Source organism: Dermacentor silvarum, chromosome 4, assembly GCF_013339745.2.
Source record: "Dermacentor silvarum isolate Dsil-2018 chromosome 4, BIME_Dsil_1.4, whole genome shotgun sequence".
In the NCBI taxonomy this organism is placed as follows: Eukaryota; Metazoa; Arthropoda; class Arachnida; order Ixodida; family Ixodidae; genus Dermacentor; species Dermacentor silvarum.
Window position 1 is genome coordinate 127,555,611 of NC_051157.2, and position 12,404 is coordinate 127,568,014.

The window sequence follows — 12,404 nt, forward strand, 5'->3', positions numbered from 1 at the left end:
ACCGATGCCTGCAGTCCCAAGGCCAGTGGTCGCTTTTGCCTTCGCGATGGACTGTTATACAAGACAAATTATTCAGCAAGTGGCGCACGGTATTTACTGGTTGTTCCCCAAAGCCTGCAATGTGACATTCTCCGTGTCATGCATGATGATCCGACGTCAAGCCACGTTGGATTCATTCGTACCTTACATCGAATACAGGAGCGGTTTTACTGGCCTAAGATGCGACATTCCACTAAGCAATACGTGTCGAGCTGCGGCAAGTGCCAGCGTCACAAGCGACCGACAAGTGCTCCGCAAGGCCTTCTTCATCCTGTAGCGCCCCCTGCTACACCTTTTGAGCAAGTTGGTATCGACCTGCTAGGACCGTTTCCACGATCTTCGAACAACAACCGCTGGGTCATCGTCTGTGTCGATCACCTAACTAGATACGCGGAAACAGCTGCGATATCTTCCTCCACCGCTACCTGCGTCGCTGCCTTCTTGTTACGCTACGTAATCCTTCGTCACGGTCCGCCTCGCGTAATCATCAGCGACCGTGGTCGCCAATTCGTCGCTGACGCCGTGGAAGAATTGCTTAGACTCTGCACTTCGCAGTTCCGCCGCTTAACACTATATCATCTCCAGACGAATGGCCTTGTCGAACGTACCAACCGTACCCTGACCAACATGCTGGCTATGTATGTATCATCCACTCACATGAACTGGGATGACATCTTATCGTTAATTACCTACGCCTACAATACAGCGAAGCACGAAACTACGGACTTCACACCTTTCTACCTGCTCTACGCTCGGACACCACGCAGCTGTCTGGATACCATTTTCCCCTTTACACTCCATACAGAGGACTCAGTTGCCGAAACATTGTGCCGTGCTGAAGAAGCCCGACAAATTGCTCGACTGCGTACACTGGCATCACAAGATCGCTCTAAGGAGTGGTATGACCGCCGCCACGACTCAATTTCATTCGAGAAAGGTGACTTGGTGTGGCTGTGGACCCCTCAGCGCAGACGTGGGTTATGCCAAAAGTTCCTGGCTCAGTATACCGGTCCCTTCACAGTCATCGACCGCATTACCGATTTAACGTATGTGGTCGCCCATGTAAAGTCACCAGGACGCCGCTCTAGCGCTACTCAACTTGCGCATGTTACGCGCCTCAAGCGATATTACTCCAGTACTCAGCCCTAACTCCCGTGGTGGGCTACGTCTGCGAAACGGGGAATGTAACGCCTTGGTTGAGGCGAAAGGAAGAGGAGGAGGACGACGAATCTTTTGGTGTGCGGAGCGCAGAGAGAAACCGGTGCTGGACTGCTTTCCTAGACTCTCATCCATCACCTGTAAGTAAACACGCCTCATCCGTAACAATATATAAAACATTCACTTCTCCCACGACATCATGTAAACATTGTTCACGGTCCTTAAAACAGGCCTATAACGCGTGGTACACATGTTTGTACTATACAGTACAATATTGCAACTTCTCTTTTGGTCACTGCATTTACACCATGACTGGCTACGTACAAGCGTCACGCCACCGGTCACAAAGCGGATGCGTGCCCTAAATCAGACGTACGCTGCAACCAGTGCTGAGAGATTCACATAACGAATGATGGCGTCTGCGTCCAATTCGGTCAACCTGAATGCCCCCCCCCCCCCACTGCAGTGGTGCGCATATCAGAATATGTGCGAACTGTCCTGTCCGCATCAAAGCAAACGAGGCATTACGATCGGTTATTAAGTGGCAACGACCCCAAATTGGCCACCGACAAACAACTGAAACTAACTCGCCTTTCAAACCATAAAGTGCCACCACCGCAACCGGTGACCCAGGAATCCGAAAGTATCGTCCTCTACTACACCGTCAACCCATCTCTCAGGTGCGAGCACGAGGCAGCCCTCATTTTCAGTGGACACTTCTAAGGTGCCACGGTCACCCAATGATGCTACAAGATGGTAAAAGCCAGCCAAAGGGGTAACCGGACTGCGCCTCAATGGAGCATCACCAACGCCGACATCCAAGGTGAAACCCGGTAGTGCCCCAAACAACGCGACGCCAGCCACTCCGTATTCCATGAACCCACTTGCCAGGGTTCATTCTTTGCACACTCAAGTCATCAAATCAACGAGTGGACATGGAGGTTCCAAGAATGCCTCACACACCAAGAACAGGATTGGCGGAACCTACGCCACAGTGCACACTTTGGGTGACCAGGTCATAAGCTTATTCCACCAACAGCCCTCTTCTCATTCCTAAAATCCGAAGTGCGGCCCACAAGCAACTGAAGCACAAACGCGTCTGTCGCAGGTCCACTTAACGCTTCCTATAAAACACAAGGCAAGTGAACTTCACTCCGTGACGTCCTGCTACAATGCCCGACTGCCATAGAATCTAACGGGGACGCTGCAGAGTAAGCTGCGGGGATTTTGACGCCACTGCTTTCGTCCCGCCGGCCTTGGCAATGGTAATTTCAGCCCAAGTAGCGTGACGTCATAAAGTACAGTGCACAGACCTGCTATCTGGAAGGCGTTGGTCCACTAGCAACGTGGGCAGCTATATGGCGGCGCGACCGACTCGCATTAAAAAGCCAGCTCCAGCACTTCAGTGGAGACCGACGTGGTTCCTGCAGTGGAACTGTTACGGCCTCCGCTGTCGAACGCCAGAAATCAACCTACGGCTTAAACAATACTTGCGGCATCATGTGGTTTTTCAGCAAACGAGAATGATTACTCCAGCACTGGCCGGATACAGTTGCCTAAATCCCACGATACCTAGACGCATACCACAAGTACTGCTGTCAATCCCTCAAAAGTGCTGTTAACAACTGCACTTTTGAGGTAATGACAGCAGTACTTGTAGCGCGAAATATATCACAATGCCGCATGACACGACGTGCATCTGCAGCGACGTGAGAGAATCGTCGCAATCCGGATCAAGCTACAGAACCGTACGATGGTTCTTGTACCTGTTTATATTTGCCCAAATGAACAAGCTGGTCACGATATGGCATGGCTGTTCAAACCTACATTAGCTATCGCGGCCGGGCGAACCACCGCTTGTGGAAGGAGGCTTTACCGCTCACCATAACACTTGAGACATTCAGAGCAATGACAAAAGCATTACAGCTAATGAATTCTGCGGAATAGCTACCTCTTAACCTACCCAGCGACACCCGGACAACCCGGATTGGACGCCACCTAGGAGTGAATGACACTTTGCCCGACACCGCATGGGCTTTAGCAACGCTCAAGACAATGTGGCGGATACTCGCAGACACGTTTGGGAGAGATCACCGTCCCAATCTTATAAAACTTGAAGCGCCCTGTGCCAAAGTTGACAGAATACCAGCAAGAACTTTCATGTGGGAGCATTTCCGTGCCATCATCAAGAGGACCCAATCCTCTTAAAACCTCCTTGAGAGGAACACACGGAAGACGTTAAAAATTTGGAGTACAGCTTAAGCTTCGCCTTTAATAGTGGAACGCGATAGCATTCAAAGATCCCTAGCTGCTTATCAAGCTTTTTTCCCTTGTATATTCAGGTTAAGTTAATTAATTAATTAATTAATACAGTGTTACGTTACGTTTTACGTTAGGCGCACTTCTACTCTGCCAACAACCGCGCTCGTCGCTCGCCCGCGCCGTCTCTTATCTCCACACGGCTCTGACCTTTGTATGCGCTGTGCATTCGCCGCTCAGTTTCCGTTGAAGCGATAGACCGCACGTACCTTCGCCCGCTGCGGCATATGCGCTTGCTGCCAGCGTTTTGACAGTCGTTGTCTGCAGTCATTCAGTGTCATCTATTCATGTTTGTTTGTGCGCGCTCACACCACGCTTGTTCATTCAGTTAGTAATAGTCCGGCCACATTTTCCAACACGCGCTACACATGCAATGCTACCCGGATCGGTAGTGCAGCGCTACAGGTGTGTCCCTTCGTACGCGCTGCCCTCGGGAAGCGCTTCTCATCAACACCACCGTTTCACACGCGCCTTCTCGTGGTCATCGAGTCTCTCTTCATGTCGGTCTACTTACGCCACAGCACACCTGCTTACTTAATCAGCTCATGTTTACTACAATTCATACTGCTACCAAAGGCCGCTCAGCTTACTTCGTATGACATTGCTGTGTTCCTATCGCATTCATTGTTTCGCCGCGAAACGGTGACATTTTTTCTGGTCTGGAAACTCTCACGTAACGCAATGGGAGTGCTTAATACAGCGTCCGAAATGGACGCACCACGACGCTGGAGTAAGTAGAAGGGCATCGGAGGAGGCGCTCCAATGCAGCTCCGATTTGTAACTGCGGCCTGATTCAGAATTCAAGACACACTCGGGACTACTGGATCTGTCGAAAGTGGCTGTAGAGCGATTTGAAGTTGCACTTTTATGTAATAAGGCGTAAAGGGCCTGCGCTGCTGCTGCTGCTTTTAGCTGCTCGAGTTTGTTATCGCACGATACTTCTCCCTCCGTGTATTGGCAGCATGCTTCGTGAGGGCAACATGCAATGCCTAACATTTGCTGGGTGCCTACGTGTCGGCCCAGTCGTATATGTGCCTAACTAACCTAATGAAGCAACTTTACTAAGAACTACCTAACTATACTAAATTATAAGCTAAAATTACACTTAAACTAAACTCATTCCTTATCTCATTCCAGCGCCGTCTCGACAACCCCCCCCCACGCGAGGAACCCCTACAGACCGTAACGCTACAGACCGTAACGCTACAGACCGTAACGCTACAGACCGTAACGCTACAGACCGTAACGCTACAGACCGTAACGCTACAGACCGTAACGCTACAGACCGTAACGCTACAGACCGTAACGCTACAGACCGTAACGCTACAGACCGTAACGCTACAGACCGTAACGCTACAGACCGTAACGCTACAGACCGTAACGCTACAGACCGTAACGCTACAGACCGTAACGCTACAGACCGTAACGCTACAGACCGTAACGCTACAGACCGTAACGCTACAGACCGTAACGCTACAGACCGTAACGCTACAGACCGTAACGCTACAGACCGTAACGCTACAGACCGTAACGCTACAGACCGTAACGCTACAGACCGTAACGCTACAGACCGTAACGCTACAGACCGTAACGCTACAGACCGTAACGCTACAGACCGTAACGCTACAGACCGTATAGACCGTAACCGTACAGACCGTACAGACCGTACAGACCGTACAGACCGTACAGACCGTACAGACCGTACAGACCGTACAGACCGTACAGACCTACAGATCCTACAGATCCTACAGACAACCCCCCCCAGATCCTACAGATCCTACAGATCCTACAGACTCCTACAGATCCTACAGACAACCCCCCCCAGATCCTACAGACCGTACAGACAACCCCCCCCAGATCCTACAGATCGTACAGACCGTACAGACAACCCCCCCCCAGATCCTACAGATCGTACAGACCGTACAGATCGTACAGACCGTACAGATCGTACAGACCGTACAGAGCGTACAGACCGTACAGATCGTACAGATCGTACAGACCGTACAGATCGTACAGATCGTACAGATCGTACAGACCGTACAGATCGTACAGACCGTAAAGACTTACCCGAGAGCAGAAAATAACCTTACTAAAAGCGAGGAAGTTATGTGGAGGAACCTGCAAACAGGGGTATTTCCGAACCCGCAACTGTTGAGGAAATGACATCCCGAGGTGTATAGCCCTCGGTGTAGGCACTGTGATGGTATATGGTTTGTACCTGCAATAGCTTTGACGAGCCAAATGTAGAGAATCGTGGGAGTCCTGGCTACTCAGCCAAGAAGTTGCTCAACGACAAGTCATCGGTCTCGCCCTGACCGCCGCCGCTTCCCAAGGGATCGCGGCCGATGGTTAGGGAGGATGATTGGGGGTCCAGGTTAAAGCCTCTACCCCGTCATCTATTTGACGGGTGCAAACAGCAACTTCCTCTCTCTCTCTCTCCAGAAACTCGGTTATGAACTCAGAGGGAAACCATGGGATGGCCGACCTTGTGAGCCACGAGTCAGTACCAGGTAACATAGCTGAAAATTATTTAGCCCGAAGGAGAGCGGCAGCGACATGGCATGAGGTAGACATTGAAGATCACGATACCGTGATCGCCACGCACTACTAAACGGACGCTGCAGTGCAGAGCGACAAAGTAGGCATAGCCTGGTACCCCCGCAAAACTAAATACTACGTTATCTACTCAGCTTAGCAGCCACGTAACCTCGCAAGAAGTTGAACTCCGCGCCATTCTCTCAGCCGTGACCACGGCCGCGGAATATGCAGACCGCGATACCAAGTTTATTCATATATATTCGGACTCTCAAGATGCTGTACCCACTTGTCGCTCATACCACTCTCGCAGTCGCATGTTATACCTATTGACATCAAAATGCGAGAGGCCCAGATAAGTGGAATCAGTCACCCTGCAATAGATACCTACATCTGGGGCAAAGCCTACATCTGGAGCAATGAACGGGCTCACGCGACTGCACGGGAGGGTATCGTCTATAACCGCAAAAGGCTCCGATTCTGGTTGGAATCATCCGATAGCATCCCCCGCTGACGATCCGGGCAGCGAATACGACAACGAAGAAGCCAAACTTCTAGCCAAAGTGCACTGGAAAGTGCCCCTGCGCACCCTCCGCCCGGAGGACAATACTTTCCCCCGGCATTACGGGCTTTTTTGCGACATGTCTAAGGAGAGTGGGCACTGACACGGAGCTCACGCCCGTAAGCTGGGCTCCATTTTCCGCACCTGCTCGCCAACAAAGCGGGCGCATCTACGAGAACGAATCGGAACGTATTTGCCCCTATTTTTTATTCGCCAAAATAAGGTACATAAACATAATTAGAAATATACGTACTTTTCAACGTACCTTACTCTATTTTTCCACATCTTGCCCACACCGGTGCAGGCATTTGTTCCATCGCAGCACTAAAGTAAACCACCGTCGGACACACAATTTTGAAGAAACTTCATGTTGAAGAGTCAAACTTGGCTTCACGACCTTTTGCGATCTCACAACACCACCACCTCACGGTTCTCAACGAGGGACACTTTTCCCCATACGTGGGCTGCATTTCGCTGTGGATTTCTTGGGCGTTCTTCTCTTGCTCCATAGAAAACGAATCGCACTTCGTTGCTCGTACGCCGTGGGCGTGTGCAGCACAACCGCCATCTTGAACAACTGACAGCAGTGCCGTGCCACGGAGCTACTAGCAGATAAGGACGGGTTGGTCCAAGAAAAGTCTGATGGGAATCGATATGTTGCCTTCGAATTCACAGCCATAATGTGGGGAAAAATAAATAGGTGCTAAGACTTCCTGATTCGCCCTCGTATTCTTCTTCTCCGGCGACAGCACAACTAAACTGTTGAATGGCTCATTGTAGCCTACCGGGCGATGCACAAGATGCCGCACCCTGATGCCGGCCGACATAAGAAGTGTGGATCTTTCCGGCTCTCGCGTCAGCGCTGTCCACGCTTAAGCGAATGCTGCCACCCACCTCCAGGCCATCCACATTGCAAGAACCAGGACGACAAAGCGAAAGCGCCGACAAAAGACCAAGGCGCTAGCTCGTGCACAAGACTGTCCTCGTCTTCTTCTGGGAGCAAGTGGCACAAGCGCGTGGCATCATTACCCCTCCTCCCGGAAGAGCATCGACTCGATGCTAAACAAACATGGACGGGCAGAAAGACTTGTCCCAGGAGAAACGTAATGGTCCGGAAACCACGACTATTGTGGTGTGCGATATGGTTTTAACCGCACTACGTGCACAATCTCGGGCCGCGGTTGTCGGCGTCGTGCTGGCTGGGTGCAGTCAGGAAGGACTTCCTAATTGAGGTGACTCACTCGCCGAAGCACTTTGTAAGGGCCGAAGTACCGACTGAGAAGTTTTCCGAAAGGCCTTTACGGCGGACGGGGGTCCAAACTAGCACTTCCTCACCCGGCTTATAGTCAACTTGTCGGTGGCGAAGGTTTGTAGTGTCGCGCGTCAATACACTGTTGTTTCCTGATGTTCACGAGCCAGACCGAGCCAGTTGGCGTGCTTCCTCGACACGTTGCACGAAACGGTCAGTGTCTTCATCAAGATTGTCAGAAGTGTCACATGGTAACATGGCTTCTAACATCGTCTGCACTTCACGACCGTAAACAAGAGCAAACGGCGTGAAGCGTGTGGTCTCTTGCGTAGCGGTGTTGTACGCAAACGTGACGTATGGTAGTACCTCGTCTCACGTCTTATGCTGCACGTCTATGTACATCGATAGCATGTCGGTCATTGTTTTGTTAAGCCTTTCAGTCAAGCCATTTGCTCGCTCGAGGGTGATAGGCAGTCGTCTTTCGGTGCGTGGTGTAACTCAGCTGAAAAACTTCTTCAAGCAGCCTTGCCGTAAACGCCGCTCCTCGATCTGTGATGACACAGGATGGGGCGCCATGACGTAGTACGATGTTCTGTACGAAAAACTGTGCAACCTCAGAAGCTGTGCCTTTAGGAAGAGCCTTTGTTTCAGCATAGCGGGTTAAATAGTCCGTGGCGATAATTATCCACTTGTTTCCGGAAGTAGACAACGGAAACGGGCCCAGGAGGTCCATGCCGACTTGATCGAAGGGCCCTCAAGGCGGCTCGATAGGATTCAGCAATCCCGCAGGCTTCACATTCGGCGACTTTCGGCGTTGGCATTCACGGCAGGCTTGGACATCGTTTAACACAAGTGGCGAGTTTCGGCCAGTAGTACGATTTTCGTACCCTGGCAAGGGTTCGAGTGAAACCCAAGGGGCCAGAAGCAGGCTCGTCGTGGCATGCGAACAGGATTTCATCACGAAGCTCTGCGGGTACGACCAAAAGATAGGTGTTGTTGCTGGCAGCAGAATTCTTCTTGTATAGGACGCCCTGTCGTAAACAAAACGAAGACAAACCGCGAGCAATTTGCGGGGGCAGAGTGACGTAGCGGCCTTCTAGATGTGCAATTATGGGGCGCAATTCAGTCTGCTCGCTGCCGTGTCGATACGTCTGCCCCGCTTATGGCGCCAAGAAAAGCGCTGTCGTCTTCGATGTGTTGATCAGCAGATTCAACAGGTGCGCGCGACAATGTGTCGGCGTCGTCGTGTGTGCGGCCTGACTTGTACACGATGGTCACGTCGTATTCCTGCAGGCGCAGGCTCCACCGTGCCAGTCGTCCAGAAGGGTCTCTTAGGTTTGCCACCCAGCATAAGGAGTGATGATCCGTCACGACCTTGAATGGGCGGCCATAGAGGTCAGGTCGAAACTTGGCAAGTGCCCATACGACGGCAAGACACTCTTTCTCCGTGGTAGTGTAATTGGACTCGGGTCGTGATAGGGTGCGACTGGCGTAAGCTATGACCTCTTTCGTCGTTCTCCTGCCGCTGTACGAGCACCGCACCCAGACCGACGTTACTGGCGTCGGTATGAATTTCTGTTTCGGCGTCCTCGTCGAAATGTCCAAGAACCGGGGGCGATGCCAGACGATGTCGAAGCTCGGCGAAAGCTGCTTCTTGTTCAGAACTCCAGATGAACGGCGTGTCGTCTCTAGTGAGACGAGTAAGTGGTGCAGCAATTTTAGAGAAATTGCGCATAAAGCGCCGGTAGTATGCGCACAATCCCAGGAAGCTTCGACCGCTTTTCTTGTCTGTAGGAGTCGGAAAAGCAGCTACAGCGGCAGTTTTCTCGGGATCGGGACGGTCGCCTTCCGCGCTCACGACATGCCCAAGAAACTTCAATTCTTCATAAGCAAAGTGACATTTATGAGGCTTTAACGTGAGGTTAGCCGATCGGATTGCCTCGAGCACTTGCCGCAGTCGCTAAAGATGTCCGGAGAAGCTGCCTGAAAATACGACCACATCATCCAGGTAGACGAGACAGGTTTGCCATTTTAGGTCAGCGAGCACCGTGTCCATCATCCGTTGGAAGGTTGCCGGAGCAGAGTACAACCCGAACGGAAGTACTCGGAACTCGTAAAGTCCATCCGGAGTGACAAAGGCTGTTTTCTCCCGGTCACGCTCGTCTACCTCTATTTGCCAGTACCCACTTTTCAAGTCAAGGGAGGAAAAATACTTGGCTCACCATAGCCGGTCAAGAGAGTCATCTATGCGCGGCAACGGATAAACGTCCTTGTTTGTGACGTTGTTGAGTTTTCTGTAATCAACACAGAAGCGGAGAGCGCCGTCCTTCTTCTTTACCAGGACAACCGGTGACGACTACGGACTGTTTGAAGGCTGGATGACGCCATCGTCAATCATTTCCTTCACTTGTTGAATTGCTTCTCGTTCTTTCTGCGAAACACGATATGGCTGCTGGTGAATAGGACGTGCATCCTCGTAAGTAATTATCCTATGCTGCGTGATGGGCGTCTGACTGACTTTCGATGATCGAGCAAAGCAGTCCTTGAATTCACGCAAGTCCCCGCAGTGCCGCCTTATCGTCCTCCGACAGCTCGTTATTGATGTCGATATCTGGGATGCATTCTTCATCGCTGTCGCTTTCTCCACAAGTGAAACACTCAATGACGTCCTCCCAGGCTTCAGCGTAAGCGACGGCAGTGCCCCGGAAGAGGTGTCGGTGCTCATTTGTGAAATTGGTGATCAAGACGTCATCTTGGCCATCCCTAACGTCAATGATTCCTCGAGCCACGCTAATTCCGAGTGTAAGTAGAAGGGAGACGCTACACTCTGCGAGGACTTCGCCTTCACGTATGCCCTCGGAGGTTACCGGAATCATGATACTAGCACGAGGTGGTATCGTGACGCTGTCGTCGGAAATTCGAAGAGCAGCTGTGCGGCGGCTGGCATCTCGTGTCGTCGCTTTCTTTGTCGAGAAGGAGATACAGCGTCGGTGGAGGTCGATGATAGCGCCATACTCTCGAAGAATGTCTATGCCGCGGGTATTAATTCACGGGAGCATTCTCGGAGAACAAGGGAGCTGATCGGAAACGTAGAATTTTGAATTTGCACCCGAGAAGTGCACACACCAAGCGGTTTGACGACATGTCCGCCAGCTGTCCGTACGTGCGTCCCTGTCCACGGCGTAATGACTTTCTTTAAATGGCTTGACAGTTTTCCGCTGATAATCGAATAGTCAGCGCCAGTATCGATTAAGGCAGTAACATTTCGACCGTCGATCAGCACAGGTATGTTCATGGAGAAGTCTCCAGCCTGAGATACTGGCATCGTCAAGTCTCCGTCGGTCTGAGGTCGCTTCGATTGGAGGTATTCGGCACGTCCAGTATCAGCGGCCTCGCCTCGAAAGGTCGCTGACGTTAGTTTTCCAGGCGAGGGCTCGGAGATCGTCCTTGCGACATCCGCCTTGCACCTCCCGAATAGGATGGTCGTGGTGACGGCGATCGCGACTGGCGCCTTGATGAAGGTGGCGAGCGCTGTCCGGCGAGAAAATCTTCAATCTCGGGTGGCCGTTGTCCGAAATGGGGTCGGAGTGAATTGACAGGAAACCCCTGGAGTCCAAGGCGGCGGTACTGGCACTCTCGGTATAAATGTCCCGCCTCACCACAGTGGTAACCGAGCGGTCGACGGTCGGGCATGCGCCAAATGTCCTATTTACGCGCGAATAGCCGAGCCTCTCCAAAATAAGGAACCGCCTGCGCTGACTGAAGCGTCGCATACGGGGTGACGGCAGGTAGGGGCGCGGGTGCAGGGTTAGGGGGCCCGAATGCATCGGCATAAGTCGCAAGCTGGTAGTCGCTCATGGTAGCAGGTGTCACCGGCGACGGGGCGGTGCATCTTAAAAGGTCAGCGTATGTTGCGCGTCGAGGTTCACTTGATTTTGTGAAGGCCTCAACTGGTGGAGCGGCCTGAAGTGCTGCTTCGTAACGTGGTGCGCCGAGCGCATGCTGCACTTCGTCACGCACGACGCTAGCGATGAAGTTGGCTGAAGGCTGCTGCGTCTGATGCAGCTGTCGCAGCTCGTCGCGCACTACCGCTCGGATAATCTCGCGAATCGACTCGACGACGGTCGTGAGAGCTCCTAGGCCACTGGTGGCAGAGGAGAGATTCACTTGCCGATCGTATTGGTGCGAGCGCTGGTGCAGGGCCTTCTCCATGGCGACGGCGTCAGTGAGAAACTCCGCAACCGTTTTGGGCGGACTACGAACGAGTCCACCAAAAAGCTGCTCTTTCACTCCGCGCATCAAGTGACGCAGCTTCTTGTCTTCCGATATGGTAGGGTCAGCTCGCCTGAAGAGACGCACCATGTCTTCCACGTACATAGCCACACTCTCGTTGGATTTATGAATGCGAGACTGGTCATTCTGCTCGTTCTCGGCTATCGGAGCTGGCGTAGGTGTCCAAGAGCGTGCGGCAGAACTAACGCCATGTTGTCAGGACGCCTTCGCGGTTCTGGAACAACGTGCGAGCACCATCCAAAAGACAGA

At 52.1% G+C, this 12,404-nt stretch overlaps 1 protein-coding gene across 5 annotated transcripts in view; it reads left to right on the top strand.

Moving 5' to 3' along the window:
* Nucleotides 1–12,404, top strand: part of LOC119450619 (uncharacterized) — a 114,411-nt gene that overhangs the window by 81,034 nt on the left and 20,973 nt on the right. The window lies entirely within an intron of this gene.